This window comes from Oncorhynchus masou, chromosome 23 (assembly GCF_036934945.1).
Source record: "Oncorhynchus masou masou isolate Uvic2021 chromosome 23, UVic_Omas_1.1, whole genome shotgun sequence".
In the NCBI taxonomy this organism is placed as follows: Eukaryota; Metazoa; Chordata; class Actinopteri; order Salmoniformes; family Salmonidae; genus Oncorhynchus; species Oncorhynchus masou.
Window position 1 is genome coordinate 25,011,255 of NC_088234.1, and position 23,297 is coordinate 25,034,551.

At 42.5% G+C, this 23,297-nt stretch overlaps 1 protein-coding gene and 1 pseudogene across 1 annotated transcript in view; one reads left to right on the plus strand and one right to left on the minus strand.

Moving 5' to 3' along the window:
* Positions 1–23,297, minus strand: part of LOC135510612 (Kv channel-interacting protein 4-like) — a 268,359-nt gene that overhangs the window by 235,786 nt on the left and 9,276 nt on the right. The window lies entirely within an intron of this gene.
* On the plus strand, positions 8,218–8,792 carry LOC135509946 (ladderlectin-like; annotated as a pseudogene).

The following is a 23,297-nucleotide window of genomic DNA, read 5'->3' on the forward strand; positions in this document are numbered from 1 at the left end:
AATCATTAGACAAAAGATTTCTGCCCAAAATATCAGGGATGAAATAAAACATTGACTTTAATCTTTTTTTTTTTTTTTTTTTACTCACCGGTGCAACTTGATCATATAAAAAAAAAATCTCTAATTAGGAACCAGCTCTTCACTGCACATCAATTTTTAAATGTGGGAAAATGATCGGGCCATCCATGGGTATATATCATCGGCTGTCATCAAACCACAACGTGCAACACCATACGCTCATTACACAGCTGGAGTCCCTGAAGTACTAGCGACGCTACCACCAAAACAAAGACATTCTGAAAAAAAGGTAAGCTTTATGTTGACAGGGGAAATCAACCTGCCAGTAAGTGTTACTCATGTTCTACAATGCAACAATTTCATTGATTTTACTGAGTTACAGTTCATGAGGAAATCTGATTTAAAATAAATTCATTAGGCATCTGTCGGTCACAGATTGCTTAACATTTATAAAAATATATATATATATATATTTTAAATGGGCCCCAGGATCTCTGTGCATTCAAATTGCTATTGACAAAATGCAGTTGTGTTTGTCGTCCGTAGTTTATGCCTGCCCATACCATAATCCCACTGCCACCATGTGGCACTGTTTTCACAATGTTGACACCAGCAAACTGCTCGCCCACACTTCACCATGCATGTGGTCCGCGGTTGTGAGGCCGGTTGGATGTACCTCCAAATGGAAACTGAGCCTGCTTATGGTAGAGAAATGAAAATTCAATTCTCTGGCAACAGTTCTGGTGGACAATCCTACAGTCAGAATGCCAATTGCAAGCTCCCTCAAAATGAGAGACATCTGTAGTATTGTGTTGTGGCAAAACTGAACATTTTAGAGTGGCCTTTTAAAGACCTCAACACAAGGTGGACCTGTGTAATGCTCTGCTGTTTAAATCAGCTTCTTGATATGCCACAGGGATGTAAACACACTTCTGCCCAAAACTTGAGAGAAATAAGCTTTTTCGTTTTGAAAATATCTGGGATCTTTCATTTCAACTCATGAAACCAATACATTACATGTTGCATTTATATTATTGTTCAGTAGAATTGGTATAATATTATCGTTTCACCATTTTCACATTTCACAAATGACACATTAGTCAGAGTACATGGATATATTTAAACAAATAACTTTTACCGTGAAGTGAAGCTTTCAAGAATATGACAAGGATTGAAACTGATTAGATCATTTGCGAGAAAAAAAGTAGGTGTTCAGAGGGCGAGAGAAAAAAGCTTTGAGATACAGTCTTGCACAGGTGTCCTGACAAACCACATGTATCTGACATTGCATCACTTCACCACAATGACATGCAACAGCAGATACCATGATCAAGACCCAGCGCTTCTGTATACAAATCAACGTCCTGCTCTGATCGGATAACATGTTCTCTGACACTACTACAAAGCTGATCATTGTATCCAATACACTATATAGCAAACCAACAATCATTTCAATCCTGAGTCTTCAAGTCTCAGGGCAACGTGACGTCACTTTAACAACCATTGTGAGCATAGCTAGTGGCTAAGCTACATTATCAACCCACTCAAGTGGAGTTCCCTGTACCAGGCGATGATGCATTAAACCAGGCAGCAGTTGAATTCCCTGCGGAGGTTCTGCAGTTCCTTCCGCCTCTGGGTCCTCTTGGTTGGGGCCGACATGCTTGTCACTCACTGCTGTGGAACACGTACAGCACGTCGGTACGTGGTACGGTCATTCCTCGTCCTACTAAACCATGTTGATCAAGTACCAAACTAAAACTAAAAAGTTGATCAAGAACCAAAATTGTTCTCAGAAATGCGATAAAAGCGGAGGCCAGATGCTCAATTAAATGTCACTGACACAGTACAACCTTGCACTTTCTAACAAAGATATTATCAAATCTGAACAATACTTCATATTACAGACATGAATTTATAATTATCCGTTTGGAATCGGCCTATGTAAATTGTGGCTAATTCCTGTCCTCTTATGCAAGTTATGGTATAATTTATAAGCCCCATTAACCCACCTCAAATGGAATGTTGTTGTTTTTTACATCTAAATGCACAGCGTTAATTACTGAGCAGCAGTGATAGATGGGGATTGCGAGACTAGCTTTTAATTACTTCTCATGATATTTTAAAGCAGATAATGTAGCTATAAAGACAGAGGGGGTATCTGACTAAACAGACCAGGAAATACCTCCACTTCAACCCAGCAGGACAACGCACACACCATACCTGGAGCAAGTGCTCCGATGAGTCTCCAAGAGATGGTATATTATGCGGTCAAAATAAACATTTTCTACATAAGGGAACAGGTCCCACAGTTTAACTGAAAGTGACAAACAAGGTGGCACAGTTTATCCTCCCAAAGCTGAATTTAATTGGATTGCATACAGAGCCCTGAGGAATGCCAAAACACGCATGGGGGTTATTGGTCGTGTGTAATGACACACTCTGGGTGGAACTGGTAGTTCTGCTATGCTTGATTGAGTTACACTCCCGAGACAGTCAAACATGTGGAGCAGAATGAAATGCGGAAGGAAAAGTGTGTTCGAGCCAAATATAAACTTGGTCACTACAGAAAATGGTCTTCAAAAGCAAAGCATTGAATTAACCTGTTTAGAACACAATTATTTAATGAATACTATAAAAAATATTCTATACAGGATTATTCAATCATGTTTATGATTTAGCCTCACCCCGTTGACTGAAAACCAAAATGTATTGCCTAATTCCTATACTTTCACTGCTGTGTGGGCGCTAAGCCTGCCGTGTGTTATGTTGGTTTGGGTGAAATATAGCAGATTTTGTTGATGTATGGCTGAGAGTTGCAACCTCATTGTTCCTTGATTACATATGCATATTGATCTCCAGTCAGAAGGGAACGCCTTAACGCATTCACAAAATCAATAGGCCTATAGGCTGTGCTTTACTTCACTTTTTTGTCTCGTGTTACAATGGATGACTATGACTGGCTGCCAATACTACCTCAACAAGTAAATTAATCACTCGCACTGTATTTCACAAGATAGTGAACCAAATTCAATGGTCTTAAATGTCATGGGCTAACACTATATCCAAACTAAATATTCAACATATTAAATTAATAATATTAGGAAATCCAGCCAAGTCCCTCTTACAAAGAACCCCTTTACCTGGATTTCCCTGCTGTGAGGGTACGTTAAAAAGCATATGAACATACCACAATCCCACACTTAACGATGATGGAACACACACACATTCAAAACAATATGCTCGTCTACGACCCAGCTCTGAATCTCCATAAAGCCATGTGAGGATAATGCTAGAACCTATTAGGAAGGCCATTACTGAGTGCTAAGGAGGTTGCTGTTCAAACAGCAAAGGCTTGATGACATTAGATCAGGACTTGGCTCAGGTGCTCAAAACTCCATGACCCATATCACTTCATATGAACACTTCCTAGGTTTGTGACACATTATTTGTGTTAATAGTATATCTTACGGGAAAAAAATAGCTTCTGGATATCAGGACGGCGATCACTCACCTCGGATTAGACAAAGTTTTTTCTTCAACAAGCAGGAAGCACAGAACATTCTCCAATCACCTGACAGGGCCAACATCCCCATTATTTGCAAGAGGAGGAAACACAGGTAGAGGACACAGAGCGGGATGCCTCGTGAGGACCAGCAGGAGGCGAGTGGTAAAGCTGCTGTTACCGTGCAATCATTGGACAATAAATTAGACGAGGTACGATCACGAATATCCTACCAACAAGACATAAAATAATGTAATATTCTATGTTTCACGGAATTGTGGCTGAATGACTCGCACTGTATAGAACAGCCGTAGAACAGCCGTCGTAAGACGAGGGGGGGGGGGGTGGTCTGTGCATATTTGTAAACAACCGCTGGTGCACGAAATCTAAGGAAGTCTGTTGATTTTGCTCACCTGGAGTTTGTGAAAAATTGCAGGCCACACTAATTGCCTAGAGAGTTTATAGCTATACTCTTCGTGGCTGTTTATTTACCACCACAGACAGATGCTGGCACTAAGACTGCACTCAGTCAGTTGTATAAGGAAATAAGCAAACAACTCACCCAGAGGTGGCGCCCCTAGTGGCCGGAGACTTTAATGCAGGGAAACAAATCAGTTCTAACAAATTTCTATCAAGATGTTAAATGTGCAACCAGAGGAAAAAAAAATATAGATCACCTGTACGCCACACACAGAGACGCATACAAAGCTCTCCCTCGCCCTACAAATGGTAAATCCGACCACAACTATATCATTGTGATTTCTGCTTCCAGGCAAAAAATAGGTGACTCGGTGTATAAAAAAAAGTGGTCAGATGAAGCAGATGCTTGTCAGGCATAGGTGTATAGGTGGCAGGGAAGTCAGGTGCAGGAGAGTCAAACAGAGTGTAAAATGTAGTCTTTTAATAAAGTCCACGTAATATGCTCCATAACACTAAAATGTACATACATCAACAAACATGGGTACGAGGACCGGACGCGCACCTATACAACATAAAACTACTGACAATAAAACAATCTCTGACAAAGACATGAGGGGAAACAGAGGGTTAAATACACAACAGGTAATGAATGGGATTGAAAACAGGTGTCTGGGAAGACAAGACAAAACCAATGGAAAATGAAAAATGGATCAATGATGACTAGAAGACCGGTGACGTCGAACGCCGAGCACCACCCGAACAAGGAGAGGCAACGATTTCGGCAGAAGTCGTAACAATGCTAAACTACAGGACTGTTTTGCGATGGCATTGAGGAGTTCACCACATCAGTCGCTGGCTTTATCAATAAGTGCATCGAGGACGTCGTCCACACAGTGACCGTACGTACATACACCAACCAGAAGCCATGGATTTACAGGCAACATTCCCACTGAGCTAAAGGAAAGTTACCGTTTTCAAGGTGCGGGACTAACCCGGAAGCTTACAAGAAATCTTGCTATGCCCTGTGACGAACCATCAAAAAGACAAAGCGTCAAAACAGGGATAAGATTGAATCGTACTACACCAGCTCCGATACGAGTTGGATGTAGCAGGGCTTGCAAACTATTAGACTACAAAGGGATGCACAACAGCGAGCTGCCCAGTGACACAGGCCTACCAGACGAGCTAAATCACTTCTATGCAAGCTGCACTGAGGCATGCATGAGAGCATCAGCTGTTCCGGACGACTGTGATCACGCTCGCCGTAGCGAGTAAGATCTTTAAACAGGTCAACATACACAAGGCCGCCTGGCCAGATGGATTACCAGGACGTGTACTCCAAGCATGTACTGACCAACTGGCAAGTGTCTACCCTGACATTTTCAATCTGTCCCTGATTGTAATACCAAAATGTTTCAAGCAGACCACCATATTCTCTGTGCCCAAGAACAAAGGCAACCTGCCTAAATGACTACAGACCCGTAGCACTCAAGTCCATAACCATGAAGTGCTTTGAAAGGCTGGTAATGGCTCACATCAACACCATTATCCCAGAAACCCTTGACCCACCTAATTTGCATACCGCCACAACAGATCCACAGATGATGCAATCTCTATTGCACTCCACACTGCCCTTTCCCACCTGGACAAAAAGGAACACTTATGTGAGAATGTTATTCATTGACTACAGCTCAGCGTTCAACACCATAGTGCCCTCAAAGCTCATCACTAAGCTAAGGATTCTGGTACTAAACACCTTTCTCTGCAACTGGATCCTGGACTTCATGACGGGCCACCCCCAGGTGGTGAGGGTAGGTAGCAACACATCTTCCATGCTGATCCTCAACACTGGAGCCCCCCACCAGGGGTGCATGCTCAGTCCCCTCCTGTACTCCCTGTTCACCCACGACTGCATGGCCAGGCACGACTCAAACACCATCGTTAAACTTGCAGACGACACAACAGTAGGCCTGATCACCGACAACGATGAGACAGCCTATAGGGAGGTCAGAGACCTGACCGGGTGGTGCCAGAATAACAACCTATCCCTCAACGTAACCAAGACAAAAGAGATGATTGTGGATTACAGGAAAAGGAGGACCGAGCCAGCCTCCATTCTCATCGACGGGACTGTAGTGGAGCAGGTTGAGAGCTTCAAGTTCCTTGGTGTCCACATCAACAAACTATCATTATCAACAAAGCCTATTCCCCCAAAGGAAACTAAAAAGATTTGGCATGGGTCCTCAGATCCGCAAAAGTTTCTACAGCTGCAACCCCAGCCATAGACTGTTTGGTAGCGTTACCGGAGTGCCAAGTCCAGGACAAAAAGCCTTCAACGGGTAATCAAATGGTTACCCGGACTATTTGCATTGTGTGCCCCCCCAGCCCCTCTTTTACACTTCTGCTACTCTCTGTCCATCATAGTCACTTTAACCATATCTACATGTGCATACTACCTCAATCAGTCTGACTACTTTTATACCCTTGCTACCATATATAGCCTCGCTACTGTTATTTTTCACTGTCTTTTTACTGTTGTTTTTAAGTCTTTACTTTCCTATTGCTCACCTAAAACCCTTTTTGCACTCTTGGTTAGAGCCTGTAAGTAAGCATTTCACTGGGTGGCAGCGTAGCCCGCTGAGCTACTGTTGTGTTGTCTGCAAGATCAAATCCCCGAGCTAACAAGGTACAAATCTGTCGTTCTGCCCCTGTTCCTAGGCCGTAATTGAAAATAAGAATTTATTCTTAACTGACTTCCCTTGTAAAATAATAAACTGTTGTATTCGGCGCACATGGCACAAACTTTTATTCGGGCCATTACATAGTGGTTTCATGACAACAATAGATCAATTTTAAACCATGATGGGTGATAGAATGGACTATAAGTACATTCATAATACACTATTCATATGTGGTTCATAGAAAGTTACCAGAGTTGTCTCCAAGAAGAGGACAGTCGTATACGTAGAATTTCCTGACCCTCTCCTACTTTCCCAGATAGCTTCCAGTAGTTTGGAATACCACTGTGCATCCCCTGAACGTGGAGGTGAACTTCACACATTCTTGAGGAAGAGATTATCATTCTAATCATCTCACTTAAAAATGTGTCTACTTACTGTCCCAACAAGTGTGCACAACGGAACTGATGCAATGGATGTTTGATCAACAAATGCTTGGCTTTAATAATCCTTTATCTAGAAATGCCTGTACTGAGTGTGTATGTGCAAACTTGCCCAGTACCACAATGTCATTGTGGTCAGAAGCCCTGTGGTTTCATGACAACAAGTCATTGGGTAACCACAGCAGGGCCCGACAGCAGAAGCACACTGCATATCACACACACCAGGGCTATAATCTGGTCCTCCATCAAAAACAGCAGCTAAAAATAGCAAAAGGGGCATAGCAAATTGCCTCCTTAATAAAATCCCATGCGGCATTTAATGTAAAGAGGTTTTGAGCCCGCCAGGCATTGGATTTAGTACACCAACTGAGCTGGTTGTCTTTTTTACAACAAAAGTCATTAATTTGCCAATAAAAGTATATATTGTGCCATTTTAAAACAGAACACTTCACTTCTTGAGCATCATGAATTGTTCGGCATTTACTCTTACACTACCACTCACAAGCACAAGAAATTTGATACTATGACCTCTTGACCATATCAAGTAATATGATATACCATGGGGAAAATCCTAAGACAACAAAGCCCAGAACAAGGAAGCCAATGTCGAGGTCAGGTTAAAAACAACGGCTATGAAACATAAAACTGATGTGTGTGAATTCATAATGCAGTCGACTGCCTATAACTTTGTAAAAAAAACAAACATGGATGGTATCAAGAAACATGCCATGACAAGGAAAGAGAGATGACCCATAAAAGACTAACTCGGCACGTGTCTTGTTTACAATAAATCCCTGCACTCACGTGGTGGCATTTCTCAATAAGCCTGTTTTTTTGTACTGTGTGTTTGATCAATTGCTACAGGAATCACTCGTAAACATTCTTATATCAGCAACACTAGTTAACCATTGTTAGGAATTCACTTTGTGGCCTGTACTGTATTAAAAGGTGCATCTCTTTCTCCAGATGAACAGAACCCTCTAATAGGAGACTAGCGCCATGGCGAAGTTGACCATCCTCCTACTTGTCAGTGCCGTCTTGGAGCTCAGCAACACAACGCCCTTAATGGAGGCCCAACTTCTTCCTCTTGAGCGTTCACTGGAGGCAAACCCAGAGCTCCCTACTTTTGAAAACTTACAGAAGATTGACGCCGAACATGTTCCTCCTATGGAGGACATGGGTGTCGAGAGAAACTACTTTGAACAGAACCCACCTCTCGAGGCGTTTGAGGAAACAGACGCCGGACAGGGTCTCTCTCTCGAGCCATCAGAGGAGCTTGGTGTAGAGCAGTCCATGTCTCTGGAGGATGAGCAGGTGAAGACAGAAAGCAGTAGCGTATGCTCCACAGGCTGGTTCACACATGGGCACCGCTGTTTCACATACATCCGCACCGAACGGACATGGGCCGAGTCGGAGCAGTACTGCTTGTTTCAGGGGGCCAACCTCGCAACCATCCACAGCACAGAAGAGAACCACTTCATTCAGGAGATGATCCGCAGACAGACACACGACTACCCAAGAGTCTGGATCGGCGGACAGGACGCTACCCAGGAGCGCCTTTGGCTGTGGAGTGACGGTTCCAGGTTCTACTACCGCGACTGGAGCAATGTCCAACCTGATAACACCATGGGAAATGAGAACTGTATGCACATGAACTATGGAGAAGAAAAACGCTGGAATGATTATGTCTGTAGTAGGACGTTACCGTCTGTATGTTCCATGAATCTATAAGCTCTGACGTCGCCTTAATCAAGATGTCTATTTTGTTTAGTTTTCCTATGTATTTTCATTATGACTATTGCTACTTAACATGACTAACACGAAAAACCGCACTCCATTATGTGCATCATCGTTTCGATTTTTATCTCTGCATTTGTTAGTTACAGCCACCTTGTTAAGACCAAAATAAGGGCAGTTTGATCATGTTCGTCAAATGTAAAAAGGCTTAGTCCTGTATATATTCAACTGGCTACGCATGTTATTGTAAGGACAACCTCTAAAGTGGTTTGTGGGGTGACACGATTCTTAGACTATGTATCTGTAAAGAATACTACTTAAAGGGAAAAAATGACAATCATTGAATATAGAATTTTCACACTACAGTAATAATCATACACGGATTGTAATTATTTCCCAAATGAAACTTCAGCACTTAAAAAAAGGGATTTAGGGAACTAGGGAAGAGCTAGGGACTAGGGAACTAGGGAAGAGCTAGGGACTAGGGAACTAGGGAACTCGGGAAATGGAACTAGGGAAGAGCCAACTTCGTATAATTGTAATGAATAGTGAGAGCAGCGCAGTCCATGTTTGCTTGTTCTCCGACTCCCCCATAGCAGCCTTTTCACCTGACATTAACGGCCTGAGTAGCAAGCCACTTTATAAACACACGAGTCACGACACACACGCACAAAGGAACCTTAAATACGTCTTTTCTCAGGAGATGTGCCGTGCTATGATGGATTGTTATGTTTCCATAAATTATTATTTAGGCATGCGGTGCCTGCTTTTCGCAGATAACAAGTGGCTCTTTACCAGTCAGCGTGTTCCAAAGACACTGTAGAGATGCACACTGAACAAGCCACCTGGGATTCTGGCCTCTGACACCCTTCACGGACATTGTTGCAAAGGAGCACAATACAAAAGTACTGTATCCTACATACGGGAGGTCACTATTTTTCTCAGGGGCTCTCTTTTCTCAGCTCACTAGCAAGAGGCTATTTGGGGTGAGACTTTACACCAACAGCGACAAAATGTACATAAGGAATGAATGAATGCAGCATGTGACAGCACTGTTTGGCCCCACCATATGCTAGGCTATCTGTTGTAAATATCAATCTTAAAAATAAATGTTTTCACAGATTTTGCAATCAACAGAGCTTAGCGAAAACCCATTAGGAGTGTAACGTAGGGCTGGTCAAGGGGCTAGGGCTAGGTACCAGTATTCCGGTATTCTGATATTTTTTTAAAGTGACAGTATGACAGTATTTTATGTTCTAAACTTGCATAAGGTGTAATGCTTGACCCTAGTGTGGCAAAATGGTCCTTCTCCATTCTGATTATTTGAACAGTATAAAACAAACTACATTTCTCAATTTCCACATTTCCTGCACTCGTTTTTTTTTTATATCCACACTGCCACGTAAGGGCTGCACGATATCTAGGCCTTTACCAAATTCTGTTAATTGCGATTTGACTTGGATGTAGATCAAAACACTTGAGTGAACTGTTGGAATCATGTAAAAAAAATATTATTTGAATTCTATAGTTAAAATATAATGGTGAGCACATTGAATACAGTGTGACATGACAACAACTGAAAATGCCTTTTGACAGGGTAGGAACCAAAGTGTTGTTCAGTGTTTCCTATGGGACCCTATAATCTTTGGCTACATTAAAATGTTCTTTACTTCATGTAGCCAACATACAGTGGCTGCAGTCCAAACACATAATTTTACCCCGTCAGCCCTTGTGCTATCCGCTTACCCTCGGGGGAATCCCCATCGAAAACAGATGCAGTTTGATTGGCATCTTAAGTGGAGGTCCAATTCACTAACTTTGCCTCCTTGCCCCCAATTTAGCACGACGGAGCGAGTGAACAAGTTTGGTCACTTGCGGGGTTGATATGACCCACAATTCAATGCAAACTGTAGTCTCATGTCAAACTCTGGTGGCTGTGATGTGTCAAATATAAATCACAAGGCTGCATTTTCAGCATGTCAGAAAAAAGTATGAAGCTAGCCTGGAAAAACATATATAAATACATATTATATATACTGATTTTATATTTGGCAAATGGGCTTAGTCTCGTAATGAGGAGCCTATAAAACATTGATAGATTAATAAACATATTTTTTTAAATAAATGACCAAACTATAAAACTAGAAAGCCAGCTATAGGTAACTGTAGCGAGCTACCTGACAGGAGGGCTACCTACAGTTGAAGTTGAAAGTTTACATACACCTAAGCCAAATACATTTAAACGCAGTTTCACAATTCCAGACATTTAATCCTAGTAAAAATTCCGTCTTAGGTCAGTTTGGATCACTTTATTTTAAGAATGTGAAATGTCAGAATAATAGTAGAGAGGATTATTTCTTTCATCACATTCCCAGTGGGTCAGAAGTTTACATAACCTCAATTAGTATTTGGTAGCACTGCCTTTAAAATAGTTTAAATTGGGTCAAACGTTTCGGGTAACCTCCACAATAAGTTTGGTGAATTTTGGCCCTTTCCTCCTGACACAGAGCTGGTGTAACTGAGTCAGGTTTGTAGGACTCCTTGCTCGCCCACGCTTTTTCAATTTTCTATAGGATTGAGGTCAGGGCTTTGTGATGTACACTCCCAATACCTTGACTTTGTTGTCCTTAAGCTATTTTTCCACAACTTTGGAAGTATGCTTGGGGTCATTGTTCATTTGGAAGACCCATTTGCGACCAAGCATTAACTTCCTGACTGATGTCTTGAGATGTTGCTTCAATATATCTACAATTTTCCTCCCTCATGAAGCCATCTATTTAGTTATGCGCACCAGTCCAACCTGCTAGAATCCTGACTAGAACCCAAAAAATGGATCATATTACTCCAGTGCTAGCCTCCCAACACTGGCTTCCTGTTAAGGCAATGGCTGATTTCAAGGTTTTAATGCTAACCTACAAAGCATTACATGGGCTTACTCCTACCTATCTCTCTGATTTGGTCTTTAGATAGATATTCCCCTAGAATAGCTCAGAGACCTAGATTGGTGACATCAGTCAGATTACTGCTAAATTAGGTGATCGATCAATGGCTTTTCTTTAATAAAAACTTAAAAGGAATACACCTGGTGTAATAGGTCAATGGACAGATCCAGAATTGATCTGTTTCTCATTTGCACTCAGCAAAAAAAAGAAACTTCCCTTTTTCAGGACTGTCTTTGATAAATAATTCGTAAAAATCTAAATAACTTCACATATCTTTATTGTAAAGGGTTTAAACACTGTTTCCCATGCTTGTTCAATGAACTATAAACAATTAATGAACATGCACCTGTGGAACCGTTAAGACACTAACAGCTTACAGACAGTAGGCAATTAAGGTCACAGTTATGAAAACTTAGGACACTAAAGAGGCCTTTCTACTGACTCTGAAAAACACCAAAAGAAAGATGCTCAGGGTCCCTGCTCATCTGCGTGAACGTGCTGCAGATGTGGCCGGGGCAATAAATTGCAATGTCCGTACTGTGAGACGTCTAAAACAGCGCTACAGGGAGACAGGACGGACAGCTGATTGTCCTCGCAGTGGCAGACAACGTGTAACAACACTTGCACAGGATCGGAACATCACACCTGCGGGACAGGTACAGAATGGCAAAAACTGCCCGAGTTAGACCAGGAACGCACAATCCCTCCATCAGTGCTCAGACAGAGAGGCTGGACTGAGGGCTTGTAGGTCTGTTATAAGCTAGGTCCTCACCAGACATCACCAGCAACAACGTCGCCTATGGGCATAAACCCACCACCCCTGGACAAGACACTGACCAGTCATGATTTTGTCTCACCGTTGGGGTGGTCGGATTCGCATTTATCGTCAAAGGAATGAGTGTTACACCGAGGCCTGTACTCTGGAGCGGGATCGATTTGGAGGTGGAGGGTCCGTCATGGTCTGGGGCGGTGTGTCACAGCATCATCGGACTGAGCTTGTTGTCATTGCAGGCAATCTCAACGCTGTGCGTTACAGGGAAGACATCCTCTTCCCTCAGGTTCCCTTCCTGCAGGCTCATCCTGACATGACCCTCCAGCATGACAATGCCTCCAGCCATACTGCTCGTTCTGTGCATGATTTCCTGCAAGACAGGAATGTCTGTGTTCTGTCATGGTCAGCGAAGAGCCCGGATCTCAATCCCATTGAGCACGTCTGGGACCGGTTGGAACGGAGGCTGAGGGCTAGGGCCATTCCTCCCAGAAATGTCCGGGAACTTGAAGGTGCCTTGGTGGAAGAGTGGGGTAACATCTCACAGCAAGGACTGGCAAATCTTGTGCAGTCCATGAGGAGGAGATGCACTGCATTACTTAATGCAGCTGTTGGCCACACCAGATACTGACTGTTACTTTTTTACCACCCTTTGTTCAGGGACACATCTGTGGAACTTGTTCAGTTTAGATCTCAGTTGTTAAAGCTTATGTTCATACAAACATTTATGCATGTTAAGTTTGCAGAAAATAAAATACAATTGACAGTGAGAGGACTTTCCTTTTTTTGCTGAATTTCAGCAAATCTCATTAGGCCAACTGTTTGCAAATGGATGAGCATAACAAACTGTCAGTACATGACTGGAGCCGTTTCTCTAGCGCCTTTCCCACGTAAAACCTTTAATAATATTTCATCCATGATCACTAATCTGAAAGGGAATACGAGGTGAAAGCTGCATGGCAGAAACCTATCCAGTACTTTCATGTGTCAGTGGTGAAGGACGAAATGAGACAAGGAAACTATGCCAAATCAACTAGAACATGTCATCCTGTGCTTAGTGTACTGGGATCTCATTGTGTTCTTAGTCTGAGGAAATAGTTCAGTTTCACTGTACTACCACTGGATGTCAGCCTTGCACACCATTACTGCTGTTGTACCAAATAGTGTTTTCTGGGAATGGATATGCTATCCAGCTGTCCATTTCAGATATGTAACAGAAGAGATATTTTTCTTCAGAGACACATTAACAAATGTTTAACAAATATGTATGTTTGATTTCTGAAAGGGGTGAAGGGTTTACAAGAAAGACCGCATAATGTGGGTTATTGCACACATCATAGGTGTGTACATTGTGGGATAGTAAGAGCAGCAAGACATTGTCCCACGACACTCTGGGGTGAGTATCGCTTGCCATCTAATGATTAAAAATGGCACTCCAGTCTCCTCCACCCCTAATTTATAACCTGATTTATTTAACAAAAAAAGGCACATCAATAGGTGGTCCACGTATGACATGGCACAAGTGGGGAGGTGGGCCTTTCTCTTTTGTCCTCCATTGCTTCTGCAATATATTACTCTATTTATACTTGGGATATTGTTTTTCAACACGAAATTTCAAAAATAGCCGAGTGTCTCTAAGGTTAGGATTTTGTAAGGATAACTTCTACCCAAAGCAGGGTTGTTTGGGTGCAGAATTGGGCAGGATTATGGGCGGACTGAGGACATGGACAGGGCCAGACCGGCCACTTCAGCTGGTCATGTTCCTCCCATATAGGGTCATGACTCCTCAGTAAAGATGCAGACCCCCCCCCCCACACATGGCCCACAATGCCCAGCTCCGAAGCGATCACATCCAGTTCACCTGTCTAACAGAGAGCATACTAAATGTCAAACATCAAGGTATTGAAGAACAATGCATTCATATCAAATTCTGTCACATGCGCCGAATACAACAGGTGTAGACCTTAGTGAAATGCCTACTTACAAGCCCTCAACCAACAATGCAGTTATTAAATAATTAAAGAGCAGCAGTAAATAACAAACGCAGGGCTATATACAGGGGGTACCGGTACATAGGTAATATGTACATGTAGGTAGAGTTAAAGTGACTATGCATAGATAATAGCAGAGAGCAGAAGCAGCTTAGAGGAGGGGGCAAGCAAATAGTCTGGGTAGCCATTTGATTAGCTGTTCAGGAGTCTTATGGCTTGGGGGTAGAAGCTGTTAAGAAGCCTCTTGGACCTAGACTTGGGGCTCCGGTACCGCTTGCCGTGCGGTAGCAGAGAGAAAACTATGACAAACGTGGCTGGAGTCTGACAAATCTGAGGGCTTTCCTCAGATAGGTCCTGGATGGCAGGAAGCTTGGCCCCGGTGATGTACTGGGCCGTACACACTAGCCTCTGTAGCGCCTTACGGTCGGAGGCCGAGCAGTTGCCACACCAGGCGGTGATGCAACCATGTTCTCGATGGTGCAGCTGGAGAACCTTTTGAGGATCTGAGTACCCATGATAATTCTGTTCAGTCTCCTGAGGGGGCATAGGTTTTGTCGTGCCCTCTTCACAACTGTCTTGGTGTGCTTGAACCATTATAGTTTGTTGGTGATGTGGACGCCAAGGAACTTGAAGCTCTCAACCTGCTCCACTACAGCCCCGTCGATGAGAATGGGGGCGTGCTCGGTCCTCCTTTTCTTGTAGTCCACAATCATCTCCTTTGTCTTGATCACGTTGAGGGAGAGGGTGTCCTTGCACCACACTGTCAGGTCTGTTGGAGTCGTGCCTGGCTGTGCAGTCATGAGTGAACAAGGAGTACAGGAGGGGAGTGAGCACGCACCTGAGAGGCCCCTGTGTTGAGGATCAGAATGGTGGATGTGTTGTTACCCACCCTTACAACCTGGGGGCGGCCCGTCAGGAAGTCCAGGATCCTGTTGCAGAGGGAAGTGTTTAGTCCCAGGGTGCTTAGCTTAGTGATGAGCTTCGAGGGCACTATGGTGTTGAACGCTGAGATATTAGTCAATGAATAGCATTGGTGTTCCTTTTGTCCAGATGTGAAAGTGCAGTGTGGAGTGCAATAGAGATTGTCTCATCTGTGGATCTGTTGGTGTGGTATGCAAATTGGAGTGGGTCTAGGGTTTCTGACAGAATGGTGATGTGAGCCATGACCAGTGTCATGTCTTTACTATCATTAAATTGAAGACAAAGTTTTTATCAAAGATTCTCTGTAATTAGTATTATGCGATCAACTGATTAATCATGTAACTGTAATTAACTAGGAAGTCAGCGCACCAAGGAAGAATATTCAGATTACAAGGTTATAATTTCCTAATGTAACCTTTCAGATATTTTCATATCTGATCCATAGTCTTCTGATTAATGAATTGTTTACTTTACCTCACGTTAGTCTCATTCCAAACATCGTAAATTGTAGGTTATCTGCACGAATCCAGTCTTCACAATGAGTCATCCATACATCAATTGTCTTAAATCATTTATTTATTACTAACTAAGTAATTCACAGAAATGCATAAACAAACAAGGTAAATGTGGTTACAAGAAATGATAGGGGAATGTGCCCCAGTGGGCTAAACCAGCATTGCGGCTTGTTAGACAAAAGGGGAAGTGGGGATCAACTGAGATGAGACACGACAAAGTTGACAATTGAAATGCTAATCCTTTGCACATGACTGCTCACTCATTTGGGAACAATTGCAATCTATATATAGTTACGCTCATTGTTTGTTTGTTTTTGTTTCTCTCTCTCGCTCTCTCATTATAGAATGGATGTTTCGGCGGTTGTCGTTCTTCACGTTCAAGGATACCGAATTCCTATTTGCAGACTAGTAATTAATATCAAAGACTTGTTCTTATTCTGTCAGTATCGATAGTCTAAGAGTTTAAAAACATGGTATGGTTAAAAGATTCAGCAATGGTCTACAACCTTCGTCCTCTCCTAATGGAGAAAAACATAGTCTGGTGATAATTTCTCAAAGTTGGGTTTTATTCAGAATGGCAGAAAAGGGCTGTCCCAGGATGCCTGACTATAACTGGGCTCAGGGGTAGTCCTCTGATTTAGTTAACTCCAATTCCCTTTTTGAGTTTTCCTTCATTAAACAGTCCAAAATCACATTGTAAAATTGTGTAAACAGTATCATACTCACTCATTCATCTTTTATACTTTCCCCCGGAACATGAAATTTGTTCAGACCTCGAGTTCTGTGAGGTGGGAGAAATTCCTTTGTTCTCTATGAAAATTTACTCTGCCTCTTATACTGTGTGGCCATGTGGCAGGGTCTTCTCGGGAATTTACGACCTCTCTCTGACCACAGCAGCCATGTTGAAGGAGGCAAGGGGGAGGCAGGGAGAGGGGGATGGGGCTTGCTATACCCAAAGAGGGCAACGTCATGACACCAGCCTTTCAAAGAACTTCATGGCTACAGACGCGAGTGCTACAGGTCAGTAGTCATTTAGGCAGGTTACCTTAGTGTTCTTGGGCACAGTGACTATGGTGGTCTGCTTGAAACAGGTTGGTATTACAGACTCAATCAGGGACAGGTTGAAAATGTCAGGGTAGACACTTGCCAGTTTGTCAGTACATGCTTGGAGTACACGTCCTGGTAATCCGTCCGGCTCTGCGGCCTTGTGAATGTTGACCTTTTTGAAGGTCTTACTCACAACGGCTGTGGAGAGTGTGATCACACAGTCGTCCGAAACAGCTGATGCTCTCATGCATGTTTCAGTGTTTCTTGCCTCGAAGCGAGCATAGAAGTTATTTAGCTCATCTGGTAGGCCTGTGTAACTGGGAAGCTCACGGCTGTGCATCACTTTGTAGTCTAATAGTTTGCAAGCCCTGCTACAGCCGACGAGTGTCGGAGCCGGTGTAGTACGGTTCGATCTTAGTCCTGTATTGATGCTTTGCCTGTTTGATGGTTCGTCGGAGGGCATAGTGGGATTTCTTATAAGCTTCCGGTTTAGAGTCCTGCTCCTTGAAAGCGGCAGATCTACCCTTTAGCTCAGTGCGAATGTTGCCTGTAATCCATGGCTTCTGGTTGGTGTATGTACGTACAGTCACTGTGAGGACGATGTCCCTCGATGCACTTATTGATAAAGCCAGTGACTGATGTGGTATACTTATCAATGCCATCGGAAGAATCCCAAAATATGTTCCAGTCTGTGCTTGCAAAAGAATCCAGTAGATCTGCTTAATCTTACCACTTTTTATAGACCCGAATCACTAGTGCTTCCTGCTTTAATTTTTGCTTGTAAGCAGGAATCAGGAGGATATAATTATGGTCAGATTTGCCAAATGGAGGGCGAGGGAGAGCTTTGTACGCGTCTCTGTGTATGGAGTAAAGGTGGTCGTTTTTTTTCCCTTTGGTTGCACATTTAACATGCTTATAGAACTTAGGTCAAACTGATTTAGCTTCCCTGCATTAAAGTCGCCGGCCACTAGGAGCGCCACCTCTGGATGAGTATTTACCTGTTTGCTTATAGCGGTATACAGCTCATTGAGTGCGGTTTTAGTCCCAGCGGTGATCTATGGTGGTATGTAGACCGCTATGAAAAATACAGATGAAAACTCTAGGTAGATAGAGTATCATGATAAGCTGTAGACCACACTACCTCAGGCGATCAAAACCTAGAGACTTCCATCGATATTGTGCACCAGCTGTATACATATATGCATAGGCCCCCGCCCTGTCTTACCAGAGACTGCTGTTCTAGCCTGCCGATAGTGTATAACCCACCAGCTCTATGTTCTTAATGTCGTCGTTCAGCCATGACTCGGTGAAACATAAGATATTACAGTTAATGTCCCGCTGGTAGGATATACGTTCTTTCAGTTTGTCCAATTTATTTTCCAGCGATTGAACATTAGCTAGCAGGACAGAAGGCAAAGGCAGATTTCTTCCACTAAACCTGTTTCCTTGTCCAACCAATGACAGGGATTTGGGCCTGGTCGGGTGTCTGTAGTATCTCCTTCATTGAATATAAATTCTGTCTAATCTGAGGTGAGAAATCGCAGTTCTGATATTCGAGATGTTCGGTCATAAGACGTTAGCAGCAACATTATGTACAAAACAAGTTACGAACAACGTGAAAAAAACAAAAAAAATAGAATGGTTGGTTAAGAGCCGATAAGACAGCAACCAGCCATCCCCTCCGGCGCCATCTTCCAATTCCTATGCAAGACAATGCCTACTGTAACATATCATCCTACTTCAGGGGAAAGTAGTCTTCCAAAGATAACAAATTGACTGGCCTATAGTAAAGAGCAACAGAAAATGTAAGGCAAGAGTCACTTAATTTAAGTTGCTTGTGGCACAATCTTGTCAGCCTGGGTTCAAGGCTCAACCAGCAATGTCAACATTAACAAAATACGCCTGATAGAAGAAAATATGTTTGAGACATAATCCAGTATTCCCATTACATCGGATTTTAGTGTATTATTCTTGGACGAGCACGTTGAAAGACATTACTTTCCATTGTGTTTGTGTCTGCCTATGCATACAAGGAAAACAGTCACTAGTCCGATGTAAAACAAAATCTGACTGCAACTACACAAGTAATGCCGACTGAGCAATATTGTGAGAATAGAACGATTAGAATGTTTTAGATTCCACTACATTCTAGTCCAACCTGAATGAGCAGCAATTTAACACAGTTGGGTGTTAGAGAGGAAACACTCAGTATACTATACACAGGTGGTAAGAAAGGGTTTCTACTTTCCCCTTATTCCGATCAATGTGTCGCTTATTCTGAGTAATGAACTTGGGAGAAATAAGACAAATCTAGGAGTTGTCAGACTGCTTTATTGGGGAGCTTTAACGGACTGTGGGTATAAATCATTGGACTTTTCTTTCTGAATGTATATCAAAAACGTCAAACCATTAACATGCCAAACCTTTATCTGCTTCAACAGTGTGGCAAAATAGTTATAATGCACTTCCATCTGCACTGCACCCAAAAATAATGATAACATTCATTGCTAAAATTAGTCATATCTAAGCACTTGATCACTACACGTTGGGACGGAGTCGAGTCCATTTGCGCAAATCATTTAATCCTAAAAAGCAAGAGTTGAAACAAAAACTATTTTACAATTGTTATGTTCTGAACAGAATCGTTGTTGTTTACATTCTGTTCCACCAGTTAGTCCACAAAAATAAAAATAAATGTTTTGAACAGGTCCCCAAAACAAATCCCCAAAAAGCTATGGTTGATAGCATTCCTTTCTGTTCATTTTTAAACCTTGGAAAACTTTTAAACCTTGAAAAATTATATTCAGCTCAACATTACATCGCCAATGGATAGAGCAGCTTGCTATGGAGCGGGCAAGCCATGTACATGCACTGGACAGACAAGTGTAGTGTTGGCAGGATTTAACTGAAATTTCACAGGTGAGGAGGGTGCTGGGCATCTTGTTATGACATGCATTATCTGAATTAGGCCACAGAATTCTACCTACGGTGGAGCGGCTTCTATGAACAAACTTTGAATGCCTTTGAACTTCAGAGAGTTGGCTTAACTAGCGTTGGACCAGAGATAGCACCCTTGATCATGACTCTGTTTCACTACATTACACAATGCCGCCTAGACCAGAGCTAGCTAGCAATGTAGCCAACAAGCTTGTGTGTGTGTGTGTGTAGAGCAGCACCCGAATGGAAATAAACACATCTAACCTTTTTAGTTAATAAATCCAAAGTGAAACTTGATACTATAGGATCCTTAACCCTCAATGGAAAAGTCATTCCATTCACCTAATAAGAAAATCTCTCCCTAATTACTGAATAATGCTTGTAATGTCAGTCGCTACGACAGACTATGCTTCTGAGGTAGGGGGAGGTAGCCTACACACGGGGGAAAATGTATAGCTGGCAGGCAGACACTGGAATAAGATTGAGTGACAAAGTGAGGGCTTTGCATAGGCACTGTTGCGTTTGCGGGGACTGGGGGGAAAAAAATGGCATGACGTAAAATAACGGGTCTGTTCAGGAACAGTATACGGTACCAGTCAAAAGTTGGCACACACCTACTCATTCAAGGGTTTTTCTTTATTTTTAATATTTTCTACAATGTAGAATAATAGTGAAGAACTAAAAACTATGAAATAACACATATGGAATCATGTAGTAACCAAAAAAGGTTTGCAGCTTGCACACTCTTGGCATTCTCTCAACCAGCTTCATGAGGTAGTCACCTGGAATGCATTGCAATTAACAGGTGTACCTTGTTAAAAGTTAATTTGTGGAATTTCTTTCTTTCTTAATGAGTTTGGGGCCAATCAGTTGTGTTGTGCTAAGGTAGGGGGGGGGGTATACAGAAGACACCCCTATTTGGTAAAAGGCCAAGTCCATATTAGTGCAAGAACAGCTCAAATAACCAAAGAGAAACAAAAGTCCATCATTAGTTGAAGACATGAAAGTCAGTCAATGCAGAAGATTAATTATGTATTTAATTTTTATTTAATCAGGTAGGCTAGTTAAGAACAAGTTCTCATTTGCAACTGCGACCTGTCAAAGATAAAGCATAGCAATTCGACACAGAGTAAACAAAACATAGTCAATAACACAGTAGAACAAAAGAAAACAAAAAGTCTATATACAGTGAGTGCAAATGAGGTAAGAGAAGGGATTTAAGGCAATAAGTAGGCCATGGTGGCAAAGTAATTACAATATAGCAATTAAAACACTGGAATGGTAGATGTGCAGAAGATGAATGTGCAAGTAGAGATACTGGGGTGTAAAGGAGCAAGATAAATAAGTAAATACAGTATGGGGATGAGGTAGGTAGATAGATGGGCTGTTTACAGATGGGCTATGTACAGATGCAGTGATCTGTGAGCTGCTCTGACAAGCTGGTGCTTAAAGCTAGGGAGGGAGATATGAGTCTCCAGCTTTAGAGATTTCTGCAGTTCGTTAAGAACTTTGAAAGTTTCAAGTGCAGTCACAAAGCCCCTGATGGTTTTGATGAATTCTGGCTCTCTTGAGGACCGCCACAGGAAATTAAGACCCATAGTTCATTAGAGAGTCACCAGCCTCAGAAATTGCAGCCCAAAAAAATGCTTCAGAGTTCAAACAAGACATCCACATCGACTGTTCAGAGGAAACTGACTGAGTCAGGCCTTCACGGTCAAATTGCTGCAAAGAAACCACTATTAAAAGGACACCAATAATAAGAAGACTTGCTTGGGCCAAGAAACACGAACAATGGACATCAAACCGGTTGCAATTTATATGATTAGTCAAAATTTGAAATTTTTGGTTCCAACTGCAATGTCTGAGACGCAGAGTAGGTGAAGGGATGATCTCTGCATGTGTGGTTCCCACCGTGAAGCATGGAGGTGGTGCGATAGTGCTTTGCTGGTGACACGGTCAGTAATTTATTTAGAATTGAAGGCACACTAAACCAGTATGGCTACCACAGCATTCTGCAGCGATACACCATCCCATCTGGTTTGCACTTAGTGGGACTATCACTTGTTTTTCAACAGGACGATGACCCAACACACCTCCATGCTGTCTAAGGGCATTTGATTGAGAAGGAGAGTGATTGAGTGTTGCATCAGATGACCACAATCACCAGACCTCAACCCAATTGAGATGGTTTGGGATGAGTTGGACGGCAGTGTGAAGGAAAAGCAGCCAACAAGTGCTCAGCTTATGTGGGAACTCCCTCAAGACTGTTGGAAAAGCATTCCAGGTGAAGTTGGTTGAGAGAATTTCAAGAGTGTGCATAGCGATCGTCAAGGCAAAGAGTGGCTACTTTGAAGACCATCAAATATAAAACCTATTTGGATTAATTAACACTTTTTTGGTTACTACACGATTCCATGTGTGTTATTTCATAGTCTTGAAGTAGGGGTGTGCCGACCTGGCCATATTCGTAATCGTATCCGAAAATTGACAGTTGATAGTCAGATCAGATGAGACTCGTGAGATGTTTTAATATGCCTAAGTAGATGTTGGCAAAATTGGTTACCAATCTCTCTGCACGTTTAGACCAAACAAGCTGCAGATTAGGAGCCGAGAGGGGGGAGTGTGTGTGTGTGTGTGTGTGTGTGTGAGAGAGAGAGAGGTGTGTGTCTCCTCAACTTGCAGAGGACAGACAAGTTGGCTATCAATCAGAATGTGGGTCGACGTGTCATCTTTTTTCCCTACCCTCGCCCCGCTTAGATATGATGCACTTTGATAGATTGATAGCAAACATCCTTGCCATTTATCATAGTAGCAGGCTAAAGAGAGGCAGCAGCGGTCTGAATGATCAGACTTAAAAACAGAAGAGAAAGTGATGGGGTGAAATTATGAAGTGAGTGGACAGAGAAATACAGCTTCACTCTATCCAAACAGAGCAGCAGGATCAACGTACAGCCCACCCTTCTCTTTAGGCAGGCAAACAATCCAGTTGAGTTATGTAGTCCACATAGGACCTCACTTGACTGACATGAGAAATATGCGTGATGGCACCCGGAAATTAACCCCCCCCCCCCCACGGATAATTACATAAAAATACTCGGATCATCCAGAAAATTTCCCAAATTGGTTACGATACCAGTTTTGTCCGACTACTCTGCACACCTCTAATGGGTAGTGTGAGATTTGCTTTTCTCTTATGGAATGAGATTGTGAAGAAAACTATTTGAAAGATCTATCATATGTTCCAAATGGCAACAAGGTACCACAGTATGAGTCATAATACCCATAAAACCTAGCAGTCAAACAAGGAAAATAATTGCAATCATTTTTTCCACCATTTCTCCCCATAGGGGATTTTAGAAACAGTTCAAATAAGGTCT